Genomic DNA, 9,210 nt, shown 5'->3' on the forward strand with positions numbered 1-9,210 from the left:
ACTATCTTGTTGAAATGCGGACCGTGTTGGGTCCCACACTTTCAGCGGACTAGTTCCTTTAGGTTTTTATGTGGATCATTTTATTTTCATGTGGATTGCTTAATTGTATCTTTGGAACTTTGATATTTTTAACTAGTACTTTATCCCGTTACATTAGCGGGTGCTAGAAGTCTGGTCAGCTCTCCTAGTCTCTTGCCACCGCCCCCCCTTCCCTTTCCGCGGTCCCAACTCCAAACCTGCCGACTCCAGCAGCGTCTGCAGCACTGTACACACGCTGCTTCGGGGCCTGCTGGAGTCGGCAGGTTTGGAGTCGGGACCGGAGGAAGGGAAGGGAAGGGGGGGGGCGACAAGGCAAAGAACTTAATGTTACCAGATCAGGGAGTCCAGCGCTGGCGGCCAGTCCTATCGGCGTGAGTAGTTAGGTGCTGTAAGGCTGGGGACCCACGCATGCGTACTCCTGCCACCACGGACCTACATCTCATGGAACACACAGGTAGGCGTGCGCATGCACGCCTAGGGTTTTATTATATAGGATAAAGTCCATCTCAGGAACATCGTCACTCCATAGTGAGGATTTTGTTTTTTTTGTTTGTTTTCCTTGGATTCTTTTCTCTGTGGATTCCTTGGGGTCAATTCTTTTTGGCTTTGTCTTTAAAAAATGCAGGGGCATGTATTTTAGGGCTGCAAAAACCTAAGGCCATGATTTTCGTAGGGATACTGAAGTTAGGCATCCTACTACCTTCTAACTTAATTGGCAGTAAACAATGCATAATTGACCAAATTGTTTAAAAACAATTAAAAACTAATTTTAAAAATGTAGGTGCCTGCAGGCGCCTACTGAACAGGCCACCAATCTGTCCACAGAGCTGCCTGAGTTCAAAGGGGGCATGATTTGCACCAGAAGTGACCTGCTTGCCTTGAATTAGTAGCATGGAATATTGCTACTCCTTGGATTTTGGCCAGGTACTAGTGACCTGGATTGTCCACCATGAGAACGGGCTACTGGGCTTGATGAACCATTGGTCTGACCCAGTAAGGCTTTTCTTATGTTCTTAGGTACTGGTAGGAGCCCCTGTGAATGTGATTCTTGTGTAAAGTAGGTGTCGGAAATATAGGCCAGTAAAACCCTGATCTAATTTCTGGCATCTATTTTACATATGACTGGGTTTTTCCAATCGGTTCCGTACAAAATTGACACGTGACCGGGGCTAGTTTTGGATGTGTCAGCTGATACTGACACCAGTTGCAGAATCCAGCCCTAAGAAAGCAGTATAGTATAAGTGGTGAAGAACTTCTGTGCACAGAAGAGTGGGACTTGAGAATGATTTTATCTAATGATCTTAAGTGGCCAAACAGAAAAAGTGACTGAATGCCAGAAAGATGCTTAGATGCATGGACAGAGGAATGTCCAGCAGCAAAAAGGTGTTGATGCCTCTATATACATTTTTGATAATATCTGCAATATATTATATATATGCAATTCAATATATACAATATATTATGCAATTCAATTATATAAAAAGGACAGTTGATTCAGTTACTAACCTGGTTTGTGGCAGGAAAGAGGGAGACGAGATAGAAATTTAAATACATCAGTGGCATAAATGAACAAGAGGCAGGCTTCTTTCAATTGAAGTTCTGGCATGAAGGGGCATTAGCCCTCCATCTAATCTAGAATCCCCATCAAAATCCTATTATTAATACATCTATCATACTGGGTTACTACAGCACTTTTCAAAATTATTTCCCTAATTCCTTAGGGTCTTGAAATCATCTTGACATTTGATTTCATCTTTTCAACACACATTTTAATTTTAATGCTATTTTTTCAGTAAATTATTCTACTTGGTGGAAAAGTTTACTCTTCTACCTTTGAAAAGAACCATCCTAACAAGGTGACAGCAAAAGCTAGAAGAATGTTAGGTTGCATAGAGAGTAGTATGACCAATAGGAAAAAGGAGGTAGTGATGCCTCTGTATAAGACTCCGGTGAGACCTCATTTAGAATATTGTGTACAATTTTTGAGGCCGCACCTTCAAAAAGATTTTAAAAGGATAAAGTCGGTCCAGAGGAAGGTTACTAAAATGGTGTGTGGTCTTCTTGATAAGGTGTATGGGGACAGACTTAAAGATCTCAATCTGTATACTTTGGAGGAAAGGCGGGAGAGGGGTGATATGATAGAGATGTTTAAATACTTACGTAATATAAATGTGCAAGTTTCAAGTTTAATTAAAAATTTTTATACCGCTTAATTAGCCTAGGCGGTGTACAAAGTCATAGTTAAAATACAAATTTAAAAGGACATGGGACAACAGACTTTTAGAGACTTAAAACCATAACAAGTGGAAACAAGAAGATAATAGGCAGGAACTACAATTTCAAAGATAAAAGATAACAGTTTAAGGGAAAAAATAATAGGAGGTAAATAAAAATAAAATCATTATTTCTAAGTCACCTTTAAAAGGGCAGTTAAGTTTCAAAGGCATCGTTAAAAAGAAAGGTCTTTAGCTTTGCCTTGAATTGATTAAGAGCTGATTCATTGTGTAAGTAAGTTGGAATGCTATTCCAAAGAGAAGGCGCAGTCACCGAAAAGATAGAAGATCTCATTGTATTTATGTATCTTAGTGACGGAACAGAGAGAAGATTATGAACTGATGATCAAAGAGCCTTAGAAGGGTTGTATGGGATAAGAAGATGATTGATGAATGGTTGATTATTTTGTTGGATTTTTAAGTATTTTTTAGGCGATTCTATGTTCTACTGGTAACCAGTGAGTTTTATGTAAAAGGGGGGTTACGTGGTCATGTTTTTTTGTATTGAATATGATTTTTACTGCAGTATTCTGTACTATCTGAAGTCTTCTGATTTATTTTTTTGTTATGCCTTTGTAAAGGCCGTTACAATAATCTATACATGAGATCATGAGCAAGTGAATTAAAATATTCAAAGAGGCTGGTTCTAGCAATTTGGATAAGGCTCTAATCATGCGCAGCCGGTAAAAGCAGCGCTGGACTACAGTATTAATATGAAGGTGATAATTTAATTTGCTGTCAAAAGTGACTCCAAGTAATTTTAATGAATTTACGATGTTAATAGATAGGGTTTTGAGTTTTAAAGGAATCTGTAAGGAAAGTTCTTTTTTGAAGGGAAATATCATCAGTTTAGACTTTGCGATATTCAAAGAGAGCATGTTAGAGTCAAGCCAAGAATTGATCTTTTCCAATTTTTGACTTATGAGTATTACTTCATTTGGGTTGTTTAGGTTTATAGGATGAACTAGCTGGACATCGTCGGCATATGCGAACATTGTAAAACCAATGGATTGTCCTAATGTTAGAAGGGGGGCCAGAAAGATATTGAATAGTGCAGGGGATAATTTTGAACCCTATGGGATCCCATATTCAGTCGTGAATGAATCTGAAGATGTTCCGTTGAAAACTATCCTAGCAGACCTTTCGGAGAAAAAAGACGAAAACCAGTCCAGTACCTGGTCTGTTATTCTGATTTCGCTCAAACGTGCTAAAAGAAGCTTGTGGTCAATTGTATCGAACGCTGCGGAGAGATCTAAGGAGATAAGAAGAACCGACTGTTGGTGGTCGAGATAATACAGTATTTTTGTAGTTAACCCAATAAGAGAAAGTTCAGTAGAGTGATGTTGATGGAATCCAGTTTGGTTAGGGTGAAAAACTTTAGTTTGTTCGACGAAGTCATATATTTGTCGAAAGACTATTTTCTCTGTCAGCTTTGCTAAGAATGGGATGTTTGCTATGGGTCAGTAATTTGAAACTTAGTGTAAATTGTTTTTGTAATCCTTGATTATTGGGTAGATGATTGACTTTTTCCAAGTATTGGGAAATGTTCCTGAGATTAAATTTGCGTAATGTGACATAATCAAGCTCGAGAAATGGGCATTGGCATGGCAAATGAGGTTCAACGTGGATAAGTGTAAAGTGATGCATGTAGGTAACAAAAATCTCATGCACAAATACAGGATGTCCGGGGCGGTACTTGGAGAGACCTCCCAGGAAAGAGATGGGAGTTTTGATCGACAAGTCGATGAAGCCTTCCGCGAAATGTGTGGCAGCAGCAGCAAAAAGGGTGAACAAAATGTTAGGAATGATTAAGAAAGGGATCACGAACAGATCGGAGAAGGTTGTCATGACGCTGTACCAAGCCAAGGTGCGCCCTCACCTGGAGTACTGCGTCCAACACTGGTCACCATGCATGAAGAAGGACACGGTACTACTGGAAAGGGTCCAGAGAAAAGCGACTAAAATGGTTAAGGGGCTGGAGGAGTTGCCGTACAGTGAGAGATTGGAGAAACTGGGCCTCTTCTCCCTTGAAAAGAGGAGACTAAGAGGGGACATGATCAAAACATTCAAAATACTGAAGGGAATAGACTTAGCAGATAAAGACAGATTGTTCACCCTCTCCAAGGTAGGGAGAACGAGAGAGCACACGCTAAAGTTGAAAGGGGATAGATTCTGTACAAACGTAAGGAAGTTTTTCACCCATAGAGTGGTAGAAAACTGCAACGCTCTTCCGGAGTCTGTTATAGGGGAAAACATCCTCCAGGGATCAAGACAAAGTTGGACAAGTTCCTGCTAAACTGGAATGTACGCAGGTGAGGCTGGACTCATTTAGAGCACTGGTTTTTGACCTAGGGGCTGCTGCGTGAGTGGACTGCTGGGCACGATGGACCATTGGTCTGACCCAGCAGCGGCAATTCTTATGTTCTCTTCCGTTTCTGCTTCTGGGTAAATAAAATCACATTCTGAAGTTGTCTGGCCTGCTCTCTTGTCTGTGCTGTACTCTTCCTCTGCCAACGTGGCTTTGGAACTGGTTTCACCACCTAAGACTGCCCTGTGTAGCTGCTGCAGCCATCCTGTGTTCCAATCTCCTGCCTTCCTTTCCTAGGCTTAAGGGAATGAGAAACAGGTGGTGGGGCTGTTCCCTAATTACCTGCCTCCTAGTGTGTGCAGTGTGTTTCTCTAAACTGGTCCTCTGTCTGCAGTTTGGTGTGACCTGGTTAGTAATACCACTTGCAACCTTGTCTCCTTGTTTAATGGTTCCCCCCAGGTCTGATTTTGACTTACTGAACCCAGGCCAAAGAAAAAATAAATGGGTTATAGGTTACTTGATCATGCTTTCTGTAGTCTTGCCAGTGTGTTCCTCTTTCTTACCCTTAGTTCTAGGTTGTGGAATAGGTTTAAGCTTATTTGAGAACTGGTTTAATTTTGCCTTCTTACACCAGGGACTGCTTTCTCTGAGCTTATACTGGCAGGCACAGGAACTTCCTTGTGACAATATGTCCATAAATACTATGGTAGCAATTCTATAAGTGGACACCATCTTGTAGGTGCTCTGATGCCAAGTAGGGAGTGCATATTTTATAATGGTGTCTGAACGTCCCATTCCATGATAGCATACAGTCCAGCATGTCTTACACTAAACTGCCCACAATTACAGCAGCCATAAGCCTGGTGTAACCGTGGGCTTCTAAATGCAGCAAAAGCACATAACTTACAGTAAGTTACCAGCCTTAGTCAGAACCCTGGTCATGCTCTATCCATGTGTGCCTTTATAGAATGGCGTTTAGGGTAGCGCTATAATGAATATCCGTGTTCAGTTCTTATTTGGATGAATATTGATTTAAATTTGAATAGGAATAATTCAAGGCTCTACTGTGCTAAATTCCACTGAAATATTTGATCTTCGATTTCATGTTGCTTCTTTTATTAATTGTTATGTTAAAGTTCAATGCCTGTTATTTGTATTCGGACAAAGTAAAATATGCTATTCAGTACAACTGCAGAATGACATGGGGACAAATTTGTCCCCGTCGGATCTCCATATTCCTGTCCTTGCAAGTTCTGTCCCTGCTCCATTCCTGTAAGCTCTGCCTTAACTGCACAAGCTTCGAACACTTATGATTTTAAAGTGTTCAAGGCTTGTGCAGATGAGGGCGGAGCTTGCAGGAATGGGACAGGGGCAGGGACGGTACAGGGATAAAGATCCTACGGAGATGGGGAAAATCTGTCTCCATGTCATTCTCTAGGGCAGTGGTATTCAACCCAGTCCTCGGGGACCACCTGGCCAGTCGGGTTTTCAGGATATCCACAATGAATATGAATGAGGATATCCTAAAAACTTGGACTGGCCAGGTGGTCCCTGAGGACTGGGTTGAATACCACTGCTCTAGGGCGCTTATTCAAACAAGTGCCTGTTTTTTTCAACACTTAACACATGCAGGTACGTCAGCAATGTAGATATTTGGGAGTTATGCTTGATTTATCCTTGTCTTTTAAGGCCCACATCAAGGGTGTGATATCAAGGGTGTGATTTCCAGTGTGTTTTTCAAGTTGTGGCTACTGGATTACTGGAACTCTATTTATGTAGGGTTGCCTAAATGTGTTTTGCATGCCTTATTGCTCATGTTTCCAAATTTAACCATATCACCCTGATATTACGCACGCTTCATTAGCTGCCCATTAATATGCAGGTAGAATTTAAGATCTTGCGTTTGATGTTCAAGGTGCTTCAAAATTGCCCTATAGCTGTTCGCTCACTCTTTTGATGATACTCTCCTACCCATGAGTTGCGGTCTGCTGACAGTTTGAGATTGGAAATTCCATCCTTAGTAACAGTGAAACTTGCTGGCAATAGGAATTCCATGTCATCAGTTCGAGGCCCGGTTCTGTAGAATGCCCTGTCAGTTTCTATGCGTCAATTGACCGTGCTTTGTCAATTTAGAAAAGAGATTAAAAACTGTATTATGTGCACGTGCTTTGGGCACCAGCTGTATGAGATTCTATCTTTTAGTGTTAGGCTGTGGTTGGTACCAGCTTTGAACTGTCTTTTTGAAGATATATTTTATGGTTGTGTGAAAATGTTCAGATGTTTTATGATTTATTTATTTTATATGTATTGTTATTGCAGTTTGTTGTTTATTTGCTGATTTTTTGTATTCCCGCCTAGATTTGTAGATAGGTGGGCTACAAATAATTTTAAATAAAATAAATAATTATAGAATTGCCCTTCATATGCAATTATTCATGTGTGTTACTATGTACAGGGAAAATTTTGTATAACGGTGGAATTGACAGAAAAACTGGTTTTTCCATTAACAACTTCTGTTGTGCTTTTTCTTTGATTGGCCTGCAAAGGATTTGTTCTTCTGTATGTTTTGTTTTAATACCTGTAGATGAACATATAACTCTGGCTTTCCCTAATGTTAAACTTGTTGAGTTAAACAACTTTTCTTTACTACATTTTTATAGCCTTTTGTTTATCCTGTGTGTCTTCTTAACCAGACTGTAAGCTTCATGGAACAGGCCCTGGCTATTGTGTGTATTATACAGCACTGTGTATGTTTTGTAACACGGTAGAACTAGGAGCAGCATGACGCCCTTTGTAGGAGAATAAGCCATGTAATAAAGGTTGTTTTCTCTGTAATTGAGTTAGTCTAGGTGCAGTACCAAAATAGCTCCCTATTAAGCTGTGGCTTCAGGGAGCAGGGAATAACTCATGTCTTAAGAGGAAAGGTTGTCAATGGTTCCATTGTAGTCAGAGATCCCAATTAGCCAGAGGTAAATCGGAAACTGAATGTAAACAGTGATAACTTTAATAGCAGTTTTTAAAGAGAAATCCATTTAAGTGAAATGGTAACTTTATAACATACAGTGATGAAGTTAAAAGGTGATAGATTCAGGAGTAATCTAAGGAAATACTTTTTTACAGAAAGGGTGGTAGATGTGTGGAACAGTCTCCCAGTAAAGGTGACAGAGACTGTCTGAATTCAAGAAAGTGTGGGATAGGCACGTGGGATCTCTTAGAGAGAGGAAGAGCTCATGGTTACTGCGGATGGGCAGACTCGATTGGCCATTTGGCCTTTATCTGCCACCTTGTTACTATGTTTCTATGACTTATTTAGGGGTTGATTTTCACGAAAACCACATGTAACAGAACTTGTTCAGTAAATGTTTCAAGTCTATAACTGAACTCTCAGATCCCTGCTCTGGTGAATCATCAAAGATTTCTGTCCAGAAATGCAGGAGGAGGTATCATTCATCGAGTTCGTTATAAATAATAAACAGGTGCAATAACGTGTGTTAAACAAAACATCCAGTGGAAAAAATAAAGAAAGAAATCACACTTATCTTGTTGCTAGTGGTAAGTATTTTCAAGTGCCGATATCAAAAACCCTACGGGGACCCGTTTCACCAATTGTGGCTTCCTCAGGGGTCAAAATCTATAACACAAAAATAAAGCATAAACAACTTAGAGCACTTTTAAAACATTCACATAATGCTTAAGATGGAAAACTTATGGTCTGACTTAAATGCAGTAGAAAGACCAGAGACTTACGGTACAGCTCAACTCTGTTGAAGAGGAAAAATGGCGCTGACAGCCAGCAGAACGCCAGCGCATGCGCTTTTAACAGGTGCCTCAGCTGTCACGTAAAATGACGCATACGTGCTATGTAGACTACAAAGATATATAGGAAAAAGATTTCTAAAGAAAAGGTATCCAATCTACAGAGGTATTCAGTCCTTTAGGTTTCATAGTATTTAGTTTGTAAATCCAGCGTATTTCCCTTTGTGCTAGGCGTCTTTTCCTGTCACCCCCTCGTACACTAGATGTTACTCAGTCGATGCAAAAACTTCTTCTAAGGTCCTCGAAGTTGTGATGTGCAGAAGAGCAATGCTCTACTAAGTGTTGAAATATAGAAAGGTGTTCTTGTCTGTGGATTTGATGAAAACATCAAAATCAAAGTGGTTGTCTCTTTGAGTGATCTTCAGATCTACATATTCTATGCAACTGGTGGAATATCGCATAGTGAATTGTATGCTAGAATCGCAGCTATTTAACCATTTTAAAAAACTAATCAGATCTTTCTCTGTGCCTGTCCATAATAATAGAACATCATCAATGTATCTGTACCATTTCACAATGTAGGTTTCAAATGGAGAATGTTCTATCCATCTACTCTCAAATTGAGCCATATATAGGTTTGCAACTGATGGAGCAAAGGTAGCTCCCATGGCCACCCCCACTTTTTGTTTATAGAAATGTTGCTTATAAAGAAAAAAGTTTTCTTTCATCGCTATTCTGGCAAGAGATAACAGGAATTCCGTGGGAATAAAATGTGGTCTTACTCTTCTGTTTAAGGTTTCTTTAATGATATCTAAAGCATCTTCTTGAGGGATG

The sequence above is a fragment of the Geotrypetes seraphini genome, chromosome 3 (genome assembly GCF_902459505.1).
Source record: "Geotrypetes seraphini chromosome 3, aGeoSer1.1, whole genome shotgun sequence".
In the NCBI taxonomy this organism is placed as follows: domain Eukaryota; kingdom Metazoa; phylum Chordata; class Amphibia; order Gymnophiona; family Dermophiidae; genus Geotrypetes; species Geotrypetes seraphini.